Source organism: Sus scrofa, chromosome 1 (assembly GCF_000003025.6).
Source record: "Sus scrofa isolate TJ Tabasco breed Duroc chromosome 1, Sscrofa11.1, whole genome shotgun sequence".
Classification (NCBI taxonomy): domain Eukaryota; kingdom Metazoa; phylum Chordata; class Mammalia; order Artiodactyla; family Suidae; genus Sus; species Sus scrofa.
This window is the reverse complement of record NC_010443.5, coordinates 266,667,113-266,689,113: the sequence shown is the minus strand read 5'-3', so window position 1 is coordinate 266,689,113 and position 22,001 is coordinate 266,667,113. Positions and strand designations below refer to the sequence as shown.

The 22,001-nt window shown below is 47.4% G+C and overlaps 1 long non-coding RNA gene across 1 annotated transcript in view; it reads right to left on the bottom strand.

Moving 5' to 3' along the window:
• The window catches only part of LOC106507150, a 42,890-nt gene extending 22,419 nt beyond the window's left edge, over positions 1 to 20,471 (bottom strand). The window contains exons 1-2 of the long non-coding RNA XR_001302908.2: positions 20,351 to 20,471; positions 19,624 to 19,746 (exon numbers count right to left, since the gene is read on the bottom strand). This is a non-coding gene — a long non-coding RNA (uncharacterized LOC106507150). The remainder of the gene's footprint in view (positions 1 to 19,623; positions 19,747 to 20,350) is intronic.

Sequence of the window (22,001 nt, the reverse complement as noted above, 5' to 3'; positions counted from 1 at the left end):
TTCGCAGGTGTGGCTCAGATCTGATGTTGCTGTGGCTGTGGCATAGGCTGGCAGCTATAGCTCTGACTGGACCCCTAGCCTGGGAACCTCCATTTGCTGCAGGTGTGGCCCTAAAAAGCAAAAAAAAAAAAAAAAAAAACCAAAAAAAAAACCAAAAAAAGAGATATCCTACTCCAGAAGACAAAGAGGAAACCACATTGAGATGGTAGAAGGGGCAATTATACGATATAAGCAACCCCATACCTGCTGGAGGGTGGAGCACAGCCTGAAAAGTAACTACATTGCAGAGGCTCACCCACAGGAGTAAGAGTTCCAAGCCCCATGTCAGGTTCCCACACCTGGGGATCTGGCATTGGTGTTCCTGGAGCATTTGGCATTGATAATGGCCAGTGGGGCTTGTGCACATGTACTCCACGGGACTGAGGGAAGTGGAGACTCCACTCTTGAAAGGTACACATAGGGTTTCATGTGCACAGGGTCCCAGGGCAAAGTAGAGAAGAGACTCCACAGGAATCTGGGTCAGACCTGCCTGTGATTCTTAGAGGACCTCCTGGGAAAACAGGGGGTAACTGTGGCTCATTTTTGGGGAAGGACATTGGAAACTAAGGTCTCAGGAATAATCATCAGTGTGAACTTCTCTAAAGGTGGCCATTCTGGAAAAATCTGGTCCTACCCATCAGAGCTGAGAAGCCCCAGGTCAAACAACAAAACAGGGGGAAACACAGCCACACCCACTGCCAAACAGGCTGCCTAAAGACCCCCCCCAGGCACATGGCTGCCTCTAATCACTCAGAGACAAAGCCCCACCCACCAGAGGGATAAGAATCAGCTTTACCTACCAGTGGACAAGCACCTGACCTGCCTATCAGGAAGCCTGCAGCAAGCCCCCATACCAACTTCAGGCACAAGGGGGGCAGCTGTCAGAAGCAAGAGAGACTAGAACACTATTATCTGCAAAAAGGAGACCACACCAAAAATCTATACAAAATGAAAAGGCAGAGAATTTTATGACTCAGATAAAGGAACACACACACACACACACACACACACACACACACACACAAACCCGAGAAAAATAGCTATGTGATCTGGAGATTACCAATCTCCATGAAAAAGACTTAGACTAATGATAGTAAAGATGATTCAAGATCTTGGAAATAAACTGAAAGCAAAGACTGATACAAGAAACATTGAACAAAGAAATAGAAGATTTAAAGATTAACCAAGCATAGATGCAAAATACAATAAATGAAATAAAAAAAATCACTAGAAGGAACTAACAGCAGCATACAGGAGGCAGAAGAACAAATAAGCCAGGTGGGAGACAGACTGGTAGAAATCACTGACATGGAACAGAAAAGAGAAAAAGGATTGCAAAGAAATGAAGACAGTCTAAGAGAACTCTGGGACAACATTAAATGCACCAACATCTTTTTTTTTTTTTTGTCTTTTTTTAAGGGCCATACCTGCAGCATATGGAGTTTCACAGGACAGCAGTCAAATCAGAGCAGTAGTTGCCAGCTTATGCCACAGCCACAGCAATGTGGGATCCAAGCTGCATCTGCGAACTACACGACAGCTCATGGCAATGCCAGATCCTTAACCCACTGAGTGAGGTCAGCTATCAAACCCATGTCATCATGGATACTAATCATTAACTGCTGAGCCATGACAGGAACTCCCCAACAACTGTATTGTAGAAGCGCCAGAAGGAGAAGAGAGAGAGAAAGGACCAAGAAAATATTTGAAGAGATAATAGCTGAAAACTTCCCTAACATGGGGAAGGAATCACTCAAATTGAGGAAGCACAACGAGTACCATATAAAATAAATCCAAGGAGGAACACTCCGAGACTCATATTAATCAAACTGACCAAAATTAAGGACAAAGAGAAAATATTGAAAGGCACTATGGAAAAGAAATAGATAACATACAAGGGAACACTGGTAAGGTTATTGGCTGATTTTTCAACAGAAACTCAGCAAGCCAGAAGGGAGTGGCATGATATACTTAAAGTGAAGAAAGGAAAAAAACCTCCAACCAAGATTACTCTACCCAGCAAGGCTCTCATTCAGATTTGAAGGAGAAAGAAAAAGCTTTACAGACAAGCAAAACCTAAGAGAATTCAGCACCACTAAACCAGCTTTACAGCAAATACGAAAGGAACTTCTCTGGGTGGAAAAGAAAAGGCCACAACTAGAAACAAAAATATTACAAATGACAAGGCTCACCAGTAAAGGCATACATATAGTAGAAATAGGAAATCATCCACATACCAAACCCAGAAATCATGAAAAGAGGAGGGTACAAAAGCAGAACACTGGAGATGCCCTTGTGATTAAGAGAACAGCAACTTAAAATAGTCATACACACACACACACACACTCCTATATCAAAACTTCATTGTAACTTCAAGCCAAAAATCTAAAATAGATACACACATAAATAAGAAAAAGCAATCCAAACACAACACTAAAGATAGTCATCAAACCACAAGAGAAGGGAAAAGACCTACAAAAACAAATCCAAAACAATTAATAAAATGGCACTAAGGACATACATAACAATAATTACCTTAAATGTAAATGGACTAAATACCCCAACCAAAAGACAGAGATTGGCTGAATGGATTCAAAAACAAGACCCATCTATATGCTATCTTCAAGAGACCCATGTCAATTCTAGGGACACATACAATTGAAAGTGAGAGGATGGAAGAAAATATTCCAAGTAAATGAGAATCAAAAGAAAGGTGGATACAAATGCGATAAATTTATTTGAGTAATTAAAAAAAAGAAAAAAAAAGAATAAAAAATTAAAAAAATAAAGCTGGAGTAGCAATATTCATATCAGACAAAATAGACCTTAAAATAAAGAATATTATAAGAGACAAAGAAGGACATTACATAATGATCAAAGGATCAATCCAAGAAGTAGATATAACAATTGTAAATATGTATGCACCCAACATAGCATCACCACAATATATAAGGCAACTACTAACAACCTTAAAAGGATAAATCAACAATAACACAAAAATAGTGGGGGATTTTAACACCGCACTTACAGCAATGGACAGATAATCCAGACAGAAAATCAGTAAGGAAACACAGGCCTTAAATGATGCATTAGAGCAAATGGATTTAGATATTTAGACATTTATACAATGTTCCATCCAAAAGCAAAAGAATGCACATTCTTCTCAAGTGCACATGGAACATTCTCTAAGATTGATCACATTCTGGGCCACAAATCAAACCTCAGTAAATTTAAGGAAACTGAAATCATATCAAGCATCTTTTCTGACCACAATGCTATACGACTGGAAATCAACAATAAGAGAAAAACTGCAAAAACACAAACGTGGAGACTAAACAACACGCTACTAAACAACCAATGGATCATTGAAGAAATCAAGGAGGAAATTTAAAAATACCTAGAAGCAAATGACAACAAAGACAACAATCCAAAACCTATGGAATGCAGCAAAAGCAGTTCTAAGAGGAAAGTATATAGCAACACAAGCCTATCTACCTTAGGAAATAAGACAATTTTCAAATAACATAACTTTATACCTAAAGCAACTAGAGAGAGAAAAACAGACAAGACCTAAAGTTAGCAGAAGGAAAGAAATCATAAAGATCAGAACAGAAATCAGTGAAATAGAAATGAAGAAAACCACAGGAAAAAATCAATGAAACTAAAAGCTGGTTCTTTGAAAGGATCGACAAAATTGATTAAACTTTAGCCAGACTCATCTAGAAAAAAAGAGAGGGAGTTCCCATCGTGGCGCAGTGGTTAACGAATCCGACTAGGAACCATGAGGTTGCAGGTTCGGTCCCTGCCCTTGCTCAGTGGGTTAACGATCCGGCGTTGCCATGAGCTGTGGTGTAGGTTGCAGATGCGGCTCGGATCCCGCGTGGCTGTGGCTCTGGCGTAGGCTGGTGGCTACAGCTCCGATTCGACCCCTAGCCTGGGAACCCCCATATGCAAAAAGACAAAAAGACAAAAAAAAAAAAAAACCAAAGAGAGGACTCAAATCAATAAAATTAGAAATGGAAAAGAAGTTACAACAGATGTCACAGAAATACAAAGGATCATAGGGGACTACTACAAGCAATTATATGCCAATAAAACAGATAACCTAGAAAAAATGAACAAATTCTTAGAAAAGCACAACTTTCCAAGACTAAACCAAGACACAATAGACAAGATGAATGGACCAATCACAAGTACTGAAATTGCCATTGTGATTTTAAAACTCACAACAAACAAAAGTCCAGGGCCAAATAGCTTCACAGGTGAATTCTATCAAACTTTTAGAGTTAATACCTATCCTTATGAAACTATTCCAAAAAATTGCAGAGGAAGGAACACTCCCAAACTCATTCTGTGAGGCCGCCATCCCCCTGATACCAAAACCAAAGATACCACAAAAAAAGAAAATTACAGGCCAATATCACTGATGAACATAAATACAAAAATCCCCAACAAAATACTAGCAAACCAAATCCAGCAAGACATCAGAAGGATCATACACCATGATCAAGTGGGATTTAGCCCAGGAATACAACGATTTTTCAATATTTGCAAATCAATGAGTGTGATAAACCACATTAACGAACTGAAGAATAAAAACCATATTATACTCTCAATAGATGCAGAAAAAACTTCTGACAAAATCCAACACCCATTTCTGATTAAAAAAAAACCTCCAAAAATACCTAGGAGTAAACCTACCTAAGGAGACAAAATACCTGTACTCTGAAAACTATAAGACACTGATGAAAGAAATCAAAGATGACACAAATAGATGGTAAGATATACCATGCTCGTGCATTGGAAGAGTTAATATTATCAAAAGGACTATACCACCTAAGGCAATATACAGATTCAAATTACCAAGGACATTTTTCACAGAACTCAAACAAAATATTTTAAAGTTTGTTTGGAAGCACAAAAGACCCAGAATAGCCAAAGACATCCTGAAAAAGAAAAACGGAGCTGGAAGAATCAGGCTCCCAGACTTCAGACTATACTACAAAGCAACAGTCATCAAAACCATATGGTACTGGCACAAAGACAGAAATATAGATCAGTGGAACAGGACAGAAAGTCCAGAATTAAACCCATGCACCAACAGTCAACTAATCTATGACAAAGGAGGCAGGAATATACAATGGAGAAAAGACAGCTTGTTCAATAAGTGGTGCTGAGAAAACTGGACAGCCACATGGAAAAGAATGAAATTAGAATACTTCCTGGAGTCCCCGTCATGGCGCAGTGGTTAACGAATCCGACTAGGAACCACGAGGTTGTGGATTCGGTCCCTGCCCTTGCTCAGTGGGTTAACAATCCGGCATTGCCGTGAGCTATGGTGTAGGTTGCAGACACAGCTTGGATCCCGCGTTGCTGTGGCTCTGGCGTAGGCCGGCGCTACAGCTCCGATTAGACCTCGACCTCTAGCCTGGGGACCTCCATATGCCGCAGAAGCGGCCCAAAGAAATAGTAAAAAGACAAAAAAAAAAAAAAAAGAGAATACTTCCTAACACCATACATAAAAATAAACTCAAAATGGATTACAGACCTAGATATAAGACCAGATACTATAAAACTCTTAGAGGAAAATACAGGCCAAACACTCTCTGACATAAATGACAGCAACATCTTCTCAGATCCACCTCTTAGAGTAATGACAATAAAAACAAAAATAAGGAGTTCCCATCATGGTGCAGTGGAAATGAATCTGACTAGTTGCAGATTTAATCCCTGGCCTCCCTCAGTGGGTTAGGGATCCAGCATTGCCATGAGCTGTGGTGTAGGTCACAGACACGGCTCAGATCTGGCATTGCTGTGGCTGTGGTGTAGGCTGGCAGCTACAGCTCCAATTCAACCCCTAGCCTGGGAACCTCCATATGCTACAGGTGCGGGCCTAATAAGACAAATAAATAAATAAATAAACAAATGGGACTTAAAACTAAAAGTTTCTGCACAACAAAGGAAACCCTAAACAAAACGAAAAGACAACCCACAGAATGGGAGAAAATATTGGCAAATGAATCGACTGACAAGGGATTAATCTCCAAAATTTATAAACACCTCCTACAGCTCAATTCCATAAAACAAACAACCCCATCAAAAAATGGGCAGAAGGTCTAAACAGACAATTCTCCAAAGAAGACATACAGATGGCCAAAAAAACACATGAAAAGATGTTCAACATCACTCAAATTAGGGAAATGCAAATCAAAACCACTACGAGGTACCACCTTACACCAGCCAGAATGGCCATCATCAAAAAGTCTACAAACAAGAAGTGCTGGAGGGGGTGTGGAGAAAAAGGAACACCAGTACACTGTCGGTGGGAATGTAAATTGGTGCAACCACTGTAGAAAACAGGATGGAGATGCCTCAGAAAACTAAAACTAGAACTCCCATTTGATCCAGCAATCCCACTCCTGGCCGTCTATCCAGAGAAAACCACAACTCGCAAAGACACATGTACTCCAATGTCCACTGCAGCACTATTTGCAATAGCCAAGACATGGAAACAACCTAAATGTCCATCAACAGAGGAGTGGATCAAGAAGATGTGGTACATATACACAATGGAATATTACTCAGCCATTAAAAGGAACGAAATACCAGCATTTGCAGCAACATGGATGGACCTAGAAATTATAATGCTAAGTGAAGTCAACACCAACATCAAATGCTATCACTTACACATGGAATCTAAAAAAAGGACATAATGAACTTCTTTGCAGAACAGATACTGACTCACAGACTTGTTCAGGGGTGGGGGGATGCACTGAGGGTTTGGGATGGAAATGCTATAAAATTTGGTTGTGATGATTGCTGTACACCTATAAATGTAATAAAATTCATTAAGTAGTAAAAATATATCATCTGTTCTAAATAATTAATATCCCAGTGAAAATTATAAAAAAATAATAAAATAAAATAAAATCCATATGGAAATGCAAGGGATCAAGAACAGTCAAAACAATCTTGGGGGAAAAAAGTCGAAAGACTCATACTTTCTGATTTCAACAGTTATTACAAAGGTACAAACACTAAATGGTACTAGTGTGATAACAGACATACACATTAATGGAACAGAATTGAAAGTCAAGAAATAAAGCCTCACATTTAAAGTTAACTGATATTCCACAATGGTACCAACACAACTCAGTGTGGGAAGAATATTCTTTTCGATAAATGGTACTGGGAAAGCGGATATCCACATGTAAAAGAATTAAGCTGCACCCCCTATCTCACACCACATGCAAAAATTAATTCAAAATGGATCAAACACCTACATATAAGAGTTCAATTCTTAGAAGAAAAACACAGGTGTAAATCTTGGATCAGACAATGGTTTCTTAGAGACAACACCTAAAGCACAATAACCAAATTAAAAATAGATAAGAAGGACATTATATTTTGGCAAGAACTTTTGAGAGGTGGCTTCTGAGCAGTTTCTGCTCCAGGCACCATGGTCAACAGGATGTTACTGGCAACTTCCTCAGAGCAGATGTGGTTAATAGCAATAGCTTTTCTCTCCACTGGTCACAGTGACACAGTATCTAGCACATACAGTGGGAAAGGAATCTGTTTGCTTCCTGGAATTATGGGTGCTGGTTGCACAACCCTGGTGGTAGCTGTAAGGGCAAGGAAGCCAGAACTAAAAATTAAATAAGTAATCTTTGGGCTTCAAAATACACCGTCAAGAAAGGGAAATGCAAATCAAAAAGCCACCATGAGATGCAACTTCACACCCACATAGACTATCATCAAAGAGACAGATAATGACAAGTGTCGACATGAATACGGAGAAAGCAGAGCCCGCATACACCGCTGATGCAGATGCAAAATGGTACAGTCACTTTGGGAAACAGTCTGGCAGCTCCTCAAGTGGTTAAACACAGGATTAACCTATGCGACCTGTGTGACTGAGCAATTATACTCGGAAGTATATACTCAAGAGAAATGAAACATATGCCCACACAAAAGTCTGTACAGGAATGTTCGCAGCAGCGTTATTCACAATAACCAGGAAGTAGAAAGATCCATATGTCCATCAAACTGAGGAACAGATAAACAAAATATGTTATATCCAGACAACGCAATATTATTCCACAATAAAAAAATGAAGTTCTGATACTTGTGACAACACGGATGAACCTTGAAAACACTGTACTGAGTGAAGGGACCCAGTTGCAGAAGGCCACCTATTACATAATTCCGTTTACACGAAATGTTCAAAATAGGCAATTCAGGAATTTCCATCGTGGTGCAGCGGAAACGAATCCAGCTAGTATCCACAGGATGTCGGGTGATCCCCAGCCTCGCTCAGTGGGTTAAGGATCTGATGTTGCCATGAACTGCGGCGTAGATCGTAGATGGGGCTCAGATCCTGAGTTGCTATGGCTGTGGTGTAGGCCAGTAGCGCCAGCTCTGATTCAACCCCTAGCCTGGGAACTTTTATTTAGGCACGGCCCTGAAAAAGAAAAAAGCGAAACAAAACCAAAAAAAAAAAAAAATGCAATTCATAGACACAGAAAGTAAATTAGTGGTTGCCAGAGGCTGAGAGAATTAAGGGGCCTTAATAGGCACAGAGTTTGTTTTTAAGGTGGTGCAAATCTTCTAAAATTGATCGTGATAATGGTTGCACAACCCTTTGACTATACTCAAAACCATTTGATTTTATACTTTAAATGGGGGAATTGTTCAGGCTATGAATTATATATCCAAAAGGCTCTTATTAAAAAAAAATAGGGCACGGCCAGGTGAAAGAGAGCTAGTGAGTATTCCAGGCTAAAGGATGTCAGATTAGTAGCATGCGTGACAATCCCCTGCGTGGGTCATGGTAGACATGCCAACGATCAGAGCTCTCGGCTCCTGGAGCCTAGATGGGGCCGCAAGACACCATTCCATTGCCTGCTCTTGACATCAATCACTGTCTGCTTCTGACTTTGGCAGTTCTCTTGTTCCTGACGTCATTCCACAGTCTGGTACCTGACTTGAATCTTCAGCTAATTTCTGACCTGAGCTCAGCACCCAGTTTCCGAATGTACCTTTTTAGGGAAATAAATGTACAGTACACTCCACCACTGCCTGCACCCATGGCCATGGCAGGCATCACCAATAGATCACTGCATTCTTTCCAACTGAGCCCACGTGTGGCCTTGGAACCCTTCTCAGTACAGACCCCAGGGAGCCAATCTCCATCATTTGGGGCTGGAAAATGACATGAAACCAAATTTCTGGCTCCTTCCTAATAAGGAGTTGAACCCTGACTTCAGCCACTCATACTTCTAACCTGGGTCTGGTCAGTGAAACCTTGGGCTTTGAATGAAAACACACACTGAGTGACAAGCCACACAGAAATGTGTCCTGTGAGCAGAACCCCTGCCCTGGCTGAACAGTGAGTGTAACTTCCCACAGGACTTTGCTGTCTGAGCCCTGGCTTGGTGGCTTCCCCTGGCCCCTAAACTGCTGAGCCTCCACACTGGACCATGTGGCCTGATCCACCTGCACCCAGGCCATGCTGGCCCAGGTGTTCTCATCACCCTACATGGACCTGCCCTCCTGAGAGTCCAGCGGTCCAGGATTTGCACCCCTGCCCTGAGGAGCCCCCGTGACCACCTGCTGCCAACTGCTTGGCCACACACCTCTCACACCAGCCCAGCATTTATTCATTCAACAAGCTTCCTGAAAAGCTGTAGTCTGTGCCAGCTCTGTTCCAGGCACTTGGAGTACAGAGTGAGCCAGACAGACAGGGCCCTTGTCCTTGGGGAAACCGCACCATCTCTGAACCCCGTCCCTGTAGCCACTGAACCTCTTATTTCCCTGCTTAAAACCCTCCAGCCAGCAGAGAAAGATAAATAGTGTATGAGCTCGCTCTGTGGAATCTAAAATAGTAAACTCATGGAAGAAGAGTAGAATGGTGGTTGCCAGGGGCTGGAGGCAGGGGGCAACAGGAGGTGACAGTCACAGGGGACAGTTTCAGTTATTTAAGATGAGTAAGCTGTCTCTACTATACAGACAGCCTCTACAGCTAACGACGGTGGACTGTATACTTAAACTTTGCCGAGAGGGTAGATGTTGTGTTCTTACCACACACACATGCAAATAATAATAATAATAAAGAGGGGGAGAGGAAAGCCTGGGAGGTGATGGATATGTTTTTGGCCCTGATGGTGGTGATGGTTTCAGGGATTTCAGGCGTGTATATTTAGCCCCAAACTCACTGAGCTGTATCCATTAAATATATACAGTGTTCAATATGTATTGATATCAACCTCAATAAAAGGATTTTTATTTTTATTTATTTTTTGTCTTTTTGCCATTTCTCGGGCCGCTCCCACGGCATATGGAGGTTTCCAGGCTAGGCGTCTAATCAGAGCTGTAGCCACCAGCCTACGCCAGAGCCACAGCAACCTGGGGATCGGAGCCACGTCTGCAACCTACACCACAGCTCACGGCAATGCCAGATCCTTAACCCACTGAGTAAGGCCAGGGATCGAACCCGCAACCTCATGGTTCCTACTCGGATTTGTTAACCACTGAGCCACGACAAGAACTCCAATAAAGAGATTTTTAAAAAATCTACTGCAGTTTTCCCTTGCACATGGAACAAAATCCCAACACCTGAAACTAATGCGACATTGTAAATCAACTGCATTCTAATAAAATTAAAAAACAAAACAAAACCCTGTTTCCTGAGCTGGCCCCACCTTGCTCTGGCTTGTCTTCCTCGGACTGCAATACTGGTCTCTCCTTTTTTTTTTTTTTTTTTGGTCTTTTTAGGGCTGTACTCACAACATACGGAGGTTCCCAGGCTAGGGGTCAGATCAGAGCTACAGCTGCCAGCCTACACCACAGCCACAGCAACCGCCAGATCCTTAACTCACTAAGCAAGGCCAGGGATCGAACCTGCATCCTCATGGATACTAGTTAACTGCTGAGCCACGATAGGAACTCCTGGTCTCTACTTCTTGGCTGACTCTGCCCCTAAGCCTCTCTTGTTTGTTTCTCCCTCTCTCTGGGGCTTGGTTAAAAGTCACCTCCTCAGAGAAGCCATCCCAGCTCCCTGGGGAGGTGCTACTGGACCCCAAGGCCAAGCCCTGCCAACAGAGATCCCTGTGCAATTGATCAGATGAGCAGATGGATTGGTCAGCAGGGCCCAGGATCCCGAGGTTCAGCCCAGGGCTGAGAACCAGGGGGCTCTGAAGGCCTGGTTGTGTGCTTGTCTCCCCATCAAGGCTGTGGGAAGTGAGAAGAGCTCTCCCCTCCACAACGAGGCCCGGGGAGCCCAGAGGCTGGTCCAGGAGGGCGTGGAGGAAGCAGGCAATTGGATGGAGTGTGACTATTGGAGCAGAGGGGAAGCAGAGGGGGCCTCTCCTAAATTCACTCCCCGGCCCACCTTGCTCTCAACCTGCAGCATCTGAGGAGACCCCTTCCCATGCTGACCATTAAGGCTCTGGGCTGGGGTAGTAGCCCTGTCAGCCACACCACAAAGCCTCAGAGCTTTCTAGAAGCTTGGGGAAGGGTGGACTAAGGGTCGAGAGGGTACTATAGGGAAAGCCCACAGTCCCTGGACAGAGACCCAAGACCAAGCTGGCCCACAGCACTGCCACCAGTTCCATTATCCAAGCAGGGTGGCACTACCTGGGATGGGGATTAGGATGCAGGCTAGCCTCCTGCCCTCCTGCCCTCAGGTGGCCATGCAGACAAGGGAGCTCTGAGACCTGGTCAGGGTCACAGGCCTGGGGCCTGGATGGGACAACACTGGCAGAAACCCCGAGTCTGGAAAGTCAGAGGCAGCCAACTCAGGGCCTCCCACAAGGACTGTGGGGCCTCCCTGCCCCTCCCTCCAAGTGGGTGCCCACATGTTCAGATCTGTGGGTTCTAGAAGTGCTTGCCTGCCTGGGTTAGGCCGATGACTTGTGCCACCTGCCCATGGCCCTGCCTCTGCATTTCTATTTCTGTGCAGGTGCCTGGGCTTCTGGGCACCCGTCTCCTTCTCTCCATTTCCAGGTGTGTGACGGGTGATAGAAGTAGTCACTGAGGTGCGAGGTTTGGAATCTCCAAGGCCTGGTATGAATCTCTGAACATCTGCTTTCTCATCTCTCTTTTCTTTTTTTCTTTTTTTTTTTTTTTTTTTTTTTGTCCTTTTAGGGCCACACCCGCAGCATATGGAGATTCCCAGGCTAGGGGTCTAATCAGCCCTACACCGCAGCCACAGAAATGCTGGATCCGAGCCATGTCTGCGACCTACACCACAGCTCATGGCAACACTGGATCCTTAACCCACTGAGCGAGGCCAGGGATCGAACCTGCAACCTCATGGTTCCTAGTCGGTTCCATTTCCACTGTACCATGATGGGAACTCCTGTTTTCTCATCTCCAAACTGCCGATAATACCTACTCCGAGGAGATCCTGAGGACTCGATGGTGCACTATGTAGTCTTAGGGGTGCCTGGTGCTGAACAAGTGAAGGTTAGGTGTTTATCACAAAGTGTGGGAACCTGCTGGCTTCCGTGTGATTCTGAGGGTTCAGTTCACCATGTCCGTGCATGCTGCTAGGAACTCGCAGGTGCACGTGTGTGTGTGTGAGAGAGAGAGAGAGACAGAGAGAGAGATCCAAGGCCCTGCTGTCTCTGCCTCATGGGGAGTGGGGCGGGGGGCAGGGGGGGCAGGGGCCTCAGTCTACAATGATTGCACATGATCAAACTTTAAGGGTATTTCTTTACTCCAGGCCCCACTCAGCCTTCAGCCACAATGGGGAAGAGGAGCTCAGGAAAATGGTCCTTACTTGCTGGTGCAGGTGGGCATACACCCTGCCAAGGAGGCTAGGCTGGGCCACCCCTTGCCAGGAGACTTCAGTCCTGGGGACCCTCTCCCAGCTCAGGACACCCTTCCACCCTTCTCCGCTGGACAGACCCCAGAGGCAGGGGGAATGGACATACAGATGGTCGGGGTCTAGGTCGGCATCAAGGCCAGGATCAGGCTGACCTGGGAACTGAGCAGGATCACAGCTGTCACCCCAGCTTTGCCCAGGCTTCTCACAGCCCGTATCTCATCGTGAGCACCCCCCCCTTGCCCTCCCCCACATGCTGCCTCCATCCCAGCCCAGTCCCCTGACCCAGACCTTCTTCCCTCCGAACCACCCCCAGTCCCCAGGGCTCAGTCACTCCACCTTCTCATCACAAACACTGACCTCCCTCTGCCTTGTCCCCAAACCCCTTTACCGGGGTCTCCCGAGAGTCGCCCTAATAATGAGCTGTGTCCTGAACTCAATCCAAGACTAAGCAGTGTGACTGGAGCAAGTCCCATCTCCCTGAGCCTCAGTTTCCTCCTCTGTGCAATGGGATCATGACGTTGCTCATTAAGAAAACCCAGCCTGAACAAGCTTAGCTAAAGGGAGATGTTATCAGAAGGATGCTGGAATCAAAGGCATCACGACATGGAAGGATGAGTGGGACATCCAGGCCACAGGAGAGGAGGCAGGGAGGGATCTGGGGGCAGCTGGACCGGAGATGAGGAAGGTTGCAGGACTCTTTCTCCGCCTCTCTCAGAACATGGATTTCACTTTCTTTGGTTCCTAGAGTCTGGCTTTTGTCCAGAATAGAAAATAAGGCTGACAATCACCTTTGAATTCTACACTCAAAGCTTCACCTGTCATGGCAAAGCAGAAACAAATCTGACTAGGAACCATGAGGTGGCGGGTTCGATCCCTGGCTTCGCTCAGTGGGTTAAGGTTCTGGCGTTGCCGTGAGTTGTGGTGTAGTTTGCAGAGGCAGCTGGGATCCTGCACTGCTGTGGCTGTGGCGTAGACCAGAGGCTGTAGCTCCAATTAGGCCCCTAGCCTGGGAACCTCCATATGCTGCGGTTGCAGCCCTAAAGAGCCAAAAAAAAAAAAAAAAAAAAAGCTTCACCTTTTGGCTTCATTAAAATTTAGAACTCTTAGTCATCTAAGCACCTTTTTTTTTTAGGCCTCACCTGCATATGGAAGTTCCTAGGCGAGGAGTGGAGTCAGAGCTGCAGCTGTAGGCCTACGCGACAGCTGGATTTGTGCCACATGTGCCACCTATGCCACAGCTTGTAGCAATGCCAGATCCTTAACCCACTGAGCAAGGCCGGGGATTGAACCCACAATCTCATGGTTCCTAGTCAGTATGTTGGGTTCTTAAATTGCTGAGCCTCAATGGGTACTCCCCAAAGTACCTTTAAGAGAATGAAAAAGCAGAAAAGAATTCCTAGGAAGCAATAAGAAAAAAAGGAGACAACCCAATTTTTTTTTTTTTTTTTTTTTTTTGCTTTTTAGGGCTGCGCCTGCAGCATATGGAAGTTCCCAGACTAGGGGGTCAAATTGGAGCTGCAGCTGCCAGCCTACACCACAGCCACAGCAACACGGGATCTGAGTTGCCTCTGCAACCTACACCACAGCTCAGGGTAACGCCAGATATTTAACCCACTGAAGGAGGCCAGGGATCGAACCTACATCCTCACGGATACTAGTCAGATTCGTTACTGCTGAGTCACAAAGGGAACTCTCCCCACTTTTTTTTTAAATGGCCAAAAGCCTTGAGGAGGCACTTCACAGAAAAGGATACCCAAGGCATGAGTAAGCCTAGAAAAGTGGTTAATGTCATTTCACATGATTAGTCGTTGGGAAAATTCAAGGTGATATGCGACATCCCTGCCCAGATGGCTAAAATTAAAAGGAAAGATAAAGCCAAGCATCAGGATGTGCAGAAACCTGAATTGAGGCTGCTGAGGAGCCGAGGATGGGACAGCCACCTCAGAAAACAGTCTGCAACATCTACCGAAGCTAGAGAGACGGAGGGACAGAGCCAAGGAATTCCACGTCTGGCATAGTCCCAAGAGAATGGGTGTTTATCCCTCCAGAAAATAGGCACAAGAATGATCACAACAGCAGGTTCACGACAGCCCCAACCTACAGACAACATAAATGTCTACCAACAAGAGAATGAATGAGCAAATTGGGGCAAGTTCACGCAAGGGATCCCTACACAGCAACGCAAGGGGAGCGACCACTGCAACATGCAACTACTTGGAAAATTTTCTCAACATAATATTGAATTAAAAAAGGAGAGACACAGAAGAACATGTGCTATTCGATTCTCACACGGTGTCCAAAAAAAAAGTGAAACGAGTCACTGGTAAAAGACATCACATTATTATTATTATTATTAATTATTATTATGAGGGGAAGCATTGATTGCACAGATGAATGACAGAGCCTGCCGGGCGGGGGGGGTTGTTCTGGGTGATGGTGTCAGAGGTATGAGCATAGTAAGATTTCAGCCAGCGATCCCCTTCAGATCTGTGCCCCACACTGAATATAAGTGAAATTAGGAAAGAAAGAAAAGCAACTCCTATCCCTCAACCATTGAAGGTCTGTCGGACTCTCCCATACCCGAGTTCAGCAATCCTGGGAAAGGGAGTCACTGGCCCAACCCCGTGGGGCTCTGGGTCAGGACCATGGAACAACACGGCAGCCCCAGGGGGTGGAGTTGGGGGAGGAAAGGTTGTGTGTGTGAGGGGGTGCTGTTTCCAGAACAGGGAGAGGAAGAAAGACCAAACCACAGCCGTCCATTCCCTTGTTTCTCTGAGCCTTCCTTCCCCCAAGAGGAAGTGAAAACAACAGTACTTCCTGCCGCAAAGGATCGAGATGCTGATTCAAGAGGTAACGTGCCACGGAGTTCCTGTCGTCGTGGCTCAGTGGTTAATGAATCCGACTAGGAACCATGAGGTTGAGGGTTCAACCCCTGGCCTTGCTCAGTGGATTAAGGATCTGGCGTTGCCATGAGCTGCGGTGTAGGTCACAGACTTGGCTCAGATTCCGCGTTGCTGTGGCTCTGGCGTAGGCTGGCGGCTGTGGCTCCGATTCGACCCCTAGCCTGGGAACCTCCATATGCCGCGGGAACAGCCCAAGAAATGGCAAAAAGACCAAAAAAAAAAAGGCAACAGGCCTCAAGAGCCACTGTGTGACACAAGGTCCCCTTTCCCTTATCCCTTTTGCCCACCCACCCTTCTTCTCTGGCCATTCCACCCTCAGCGCCCCTTTTCCACCCTCTGTGATCCCCAACGTGAGGCCCCCTCACCATATAATTTCAAATTACTTGTAGCTTTAGTTAATTAAATGTAAAATCATCGGAATAAAATTATACCTTCATTAGGAATTAACTCCCATTTCAGCCCTGGGATAATGACAGAGCTCTCTCTTCCCCCTCCTTCCAAACCGCACACAAAATGGTCAGTTAAACTGAATGGGAAAAAAAAGTTTAACGACGGCACGGCAATCAAGCTTATTATTATTTAAGCACAAGCTATTACCATGTGCAATGAGGTATCAGGCAATAAATTATCTTTGAAAGAGTCAGTCCTTGTCTGAGCTCAGACAGGCTGAGGGCTGCTGCCTGGGAGGCTCTGCGGGCCTCCTCCCTCGCCAGGTGAGAGACAGTGGACCCTACTGGTCCCATCCCTCTTGCCAACCCAAAACCTGCTCTCTGGACCCTCAGCCCAGTCTCAGGGCCTCGGTCAAGATCTCGGGATCACTGGGAAGGAAGCATGGGAGCCTCTATGTGACCCTCCAGCCCATGGTAGGGGGGCGGGTGCCCTGGCACAGGACAGAGATTAGGGCTCCAGAGGGTCCCTGAAAATGAGGAAGAGGGCAGAGAAAGGAGAAATGGGTGTATAGGGCAGAGAGAGCTGGGATGAGGCAGAAAGATAAACACACACACACACACACACACACACACACACACACACAGAGGAAGAAAGAGGAGGGAAGAATCTTCCAGTGACACGAGGTGTTTGAGCCAGAATCTAGGACATAAGGGGACAGTCAGAGAACCGGGAAATGATGCTTAGAGCAAACACGACGGAACAAAGGAACTCAAACAAAGGAACTCAGGTCAGTGAGGGATGAAAACAGGGCAGGGTGCATGTTTACGGAGACTCCCTGTCCTGGGGGCTTGGTGGCTTGGGCCACGCTTTCCCGTAGAGCCGCCACTATCCCAATCTGTCGGGGACGGAGGGATTTTGCAGGATGGGGGACTTTGGGTACTACACTCAGCAGAGTCTCAAGCGAGCCAGGACAAGTCTGACCCTGCTCTCAGATCCTTCCAGCCACTGGTGCTGTCATCCCCACTTCGCAGGTGAGGAAACTGAGGCTCAGGGGGTTCAAGTCCTCTGCCCAGTCCCAGGGAGGCAGACGGGAGAGGAAAACACACTAGGGCTCAAGACAAAGTGTCCCCCATCTCCAAGTCTGTCCAAACGCCTGCCTTCCCCACCTCTGCCATAGCCCAACCTCCACCCTGCCCTAGACACCTTATTTCTCCTTTCTCTGGCCTCTTCCTAAGTTCTGAGGACACAGTTCTGACCCCAGCCTCTGTCCTCTGCCAGAGTATTCCCCTTACCGCGGGCTGGAGGGTCAGGTGAGACACACAACCAGATCTTGGTGGCCGGTGGATGTGACACTGATGGACAGGAAGCTCTCAGGGTCCACCCACCCCCACCCCAGACTGCAGGTCGCAGCCAGAATCCACTTTCTATGGGGCTTTAGGGGTCAACTGCCCTGGGTTGATGGCTCACTGGATGAGCTTTGAAGTCTTCTTAGCCTCATCTATAAAATGGGGTGATAACAGTGCCCACATCACAGGCTGTTGCAGGGTTTGATGAGAGCAGAGCCCAGCACCAAACAGCTGCCCTGGGGAACAGACCACGCCCCGAGGCAGGACAGCGGCTCCTCTCCTGAGCACCGTGTCCTCTCCCACCACCCTCAGTGAGCCCCCTTGGCCCCAGACAGAGCAAGAGGGTGAGCTGGCATGGGACTTAAGCTGGGACAAGGGAACCACAGAGCAGGGACAAGGGCAGCCTGCCTCGAGGACCCCTGTGCCCCCATAAAACAAAGACGTGCATTTTACATCTTTCAAGAAATTTGAAACGCCCACCTTCCTCCCACAGCTGGTGCTTGCTCATCAATTCCTGTGGCGCAAAAGTATGAATAGAGGGATACCTTAAGTAACCAGAAGGTCACTGTTTTCCAGGTGGCCACGGAGAAGGGGCGCCGCCCCACTCTCAGGTAAGCCTGACCCGCCATAAACTTCTCGTCCAAGTTCCCCGGCAGACAGACTCCCTTGAAAGTCACCTCCATCTCCTTCACAGGTCAGGCCAAGATTTAGAGATAGGGGCCGCATGTGTTCTTAGATCTGCTATCTGCCCGTGAGTGATGGGAGACACATTCCCGGGACATGTTTACTGTCACCCCGCGCCCCGGCCCGCGCGCCCCGCCGTGCCATCCCCTGATAATTCACGGCCCGGCTCCCGTTGGCAAATGACTGATACGGCCTTCACGGCGGGGCCCGCTGGTCACTTGTCTCAAGGAGACTGGGAAGGAAACTCAGGCACAATATAAATGGGGCCCGTGGCAGCCTCAAACACCTTGGAAAATTCCCCAGCCCGGACACCACACCGATTTTAAGTAATAAAACCACAGAGAGATTACATGGCCGCCTGACAGCCTGCGACGGATGGCCGCCCGCGTGAACTTTTTACCTTCGGGATGGGGACGGAGAGAAGAGGGAGGAAAAAAAAAAAAAAAAAAAAGAGGAAAGAGCTGCCCGCCAGCCAGCTGCTTCCTCACGCTGGCTCAAAAGCCATGGCCGAGGCGCTGGCAGAAGCTGTGCTGGACGTGTCCCCAACTCTGGTACCTGGAGGGACCCCATCCTCCATCCCCTCCAGGGCACCCCGGGCTCAGTTTCTCCATCCAGCAGACAGGAATACCGGTGGTTGGTCTGTTAGGTTTTCCTTCTGAAACACCTTCACCCTCAACTTCAGGTTTTTAACCTCAGAAACACCCTACGAAACCTTTCCAGCATTAGAAATGCAATCCTTGGGAGTTCCCATTGTGGCGCAAGTGGAAACGAATCTGACTGGGACCCATGAGGTTGCGGGTTTGATCCCTGGCCTTGCTCAGTGGGTTAAGGATCCGGCGTTGCCGTGAGCTGTGGTGTAGGTCGCAGATGCTGCTAGGGTTTGGCGTGGCTGTGGCTCTGGCGTGGGCCGGCAGCTACAGCTCCGATTAGACCCCTAGCCTGGGAACCTCCATAGGCCATGAGTGTGGCCCTAGAAAGACTAAAAACAAAAAAACAAAAAAAAAAAAAAGAAAAGAAAAGAAAAGCAATCCTTGCTTTCATTCACTCATCGATTCTTTGATTCAACAGGAATTTGTTCCGGTGTCAGTTTAGCAACAGGTGTGGAGATAAGGAAGTGACAGTGTGGGGAGATGTGACACAGTCACATCTGAATATTCCTCTGTGCACCACTCATCATCACATCACTCCGGCCCCTAGAGCCTCGGTTTCCTCATCTGTAAAATGGGGGCGAAAATGGCCCCCTCCTTCCAAAGGCAAGGAAATCCCACCTGAGACATGCTTCACACGGTGTGTGGCACACAGTACATACATACCAGGCCCAGTCATCTGTCCCCAAGTCCCCTCTCTCTGCAGCTGAAGAGTCCTTATGTAAATTTGGGAGCCCACCCTAAAGACCCAGAGTTCCTGAGCTGGGTATGAAACCACAAACCTGTCTGGACTGGACTGCAAACCACGCTTTGCTATCCAGCAGGATTTTTACTTCGTCCCAAGGGTAGGGTTTCCCCTGGTCCAGGATTCTGTGCTCTCAGTGTAATGGATACGGATGCTTGCTCTGTATGGAAAAATAATAGTAACAGGTTCATCATTTCACAGGGCCTGAAAATTCCCAAAGACCCTCCTACCTGGGGCTGTTGTCAGAAGGTGGTCAGCAGGGGCCAGAGGCTGAGAGAGGGGTGAGACTGCCACCCACCCCATCCCCCCAGGTCCAGGCCAACCCCCAGCTCTCCCGTGTTCTCACCCCAGAACCCTGAGACCCCCTTTGAGGATCTCGAGGGCCGCAAGGGGTGGGAGGAGTGGGGAAGGCCCTGCAGACGGGACTGGATGAGGGTCTCCAACTGCAGGTGCAAAGAAATGCATATCAACTCAAGTGAGGGGAAAATAAGGAATTTACTGCAAGAATAAAAGGAACCCTCCTGGAACATAAAGGCAAGAAGTGCAACCAGGCCTGGCGAGGAAATGAGACCAGAGCTGAGAGCTGTGGGAGCCCGAGGACGCCTCCTTGTCTCTCCCTGCACCGCCTCCGCGCACCCCCCCCCCGCCCCCATCACCTACGCCCCTGCCCTCCTCAGTCCTCCCCCTGGACTCTGCTCCCCTGCCCACAAGCTGTAAGCCTACACTCAGCCCCCCGCCCCCAGTGACGGCTTGGCTACTCTCACCCCTGGAGAAATGCCGTGAGTGACCAGCGGTGTCACATCCCCGTCTCCCGTCCAATCTGCCGGGGCAGGAGCGCCTCGAGGAAGCGGAGAAGCCCCCTCGGCACCAGGCCTGCCCCGTGGGCTCATGGGAAACAAGGAGGAGCCCTCGGCTAGTGGGCGTGGCTACACGCTCCCCAGGGGCCCCAACCTGGACAGGGCTGCGGTCAGAGCTCTCCCGTCCAGTGTTGGGCAGAAAGGCCAAGACTTTCCAAAGGTAGCAAGGACACAGGCTCCTCTTAGACAAAGCTGGCAGTGTCAGCCAGACAACCGCTCTGCAGGCAATTTGGCACCCGGAAGTAAAACCCTAAAATACGTCCCCGAAGAGGGGGTCAGGCTATTCCAGCAGGCACCTTCACGAGCGGGACACCACACACCGATTTGGACATGCATTGACAAGCGAGAATAGATGTCAAGACATAGGGTTAAGTAGGGAAACCAGTAATTCTGCCCAGGGGTTAAGAAAAAGCTCAGGAGTTTCTGTCCCGGCTCTCTCTCTGTAAAGTTGGGCACGTTATCTAACCAATCTGGGCCTCAGTCTACGCATCTGGAGCAGTGGGGAGAAGCGATGGAATAATTCACATGGAGCGCTTCACATGTAAGGAGTAGTTATTAGTAGGAATGATGAAGATTACATCAGGGTCTGCCTACAATTGCCTAGCATTCCCCAGACTGGTATCTGAAGAAGACTGTTCCAAGAGCTATTACCTGATCAGACAAGTTTGGAGGACTACATGCAAGTTCCCAAAGGCACACTGATTGGCCTGCTAAAGGCACTGAGAAGTCCTATAGTAAAGAAACTTGACATTTCATTCAGTCAGTGTTTTCCAAATTCACTTGAGTAGTAGAACCATTTTTTCACAAGATCCCTGTTGCTATCCATAGACAACAATTTGGGGAGTTCCCGTGGAGGCTCAGCGGAAACGAATATGACAAGCATCCATAGGATGCAGGTTTGATCCCTGGCCTCTCTCCCTAGGTTAAGGATCCGGTGTTGCTGTGAGCTGTGGTGTAGGTTGCAAACGTGACTCGATCTGGCATTGCTGTGGCTGTGGCCTAGGCCAGCGGCTATAGCTCTGATTCCACCCCTAGCCTGGAAACCTCCATATGCCGCAGGTACAGCCCCAAACAAAAAACAACAACAAAAGAAAGACAATAGACAACAATTTGGGAAATGTTAGACCTGTGATCCCATTTTAATCATGCCTAATTAAACATCATATATAGACTTCCATGTGCATCCATATACGGGTTAGAACTCCTGTTCAAATAAGAGACCCTCTCTAATTAGTTTGGGACAAAGACGCAAGACAGCCCTCAGCCTCCTTCTCCCCTCTTTCTTCGCCTCCTCCTCTCTCTGGGGTCCAGCTCTCAGGGGAGCACAAAGGTCCTGCTCCCGTGGCCTCCAGCTTTGGTCCTGGCACCTGCAGAGACCCATCTCCATCTCTTGGGACCAGGAGACCACCTCTGACCCAGTCCGCCCAGACGGAGGTGGGGGATGTGGGATAAACATCACTGCCAGTGGTCCATTCACCCCAGGGACTGGGACTCACACCCTGGGTAGTCACCCACAGATGGAACCCATTTCAGCATGCGCCCTCCCCCTCCCCAGAGG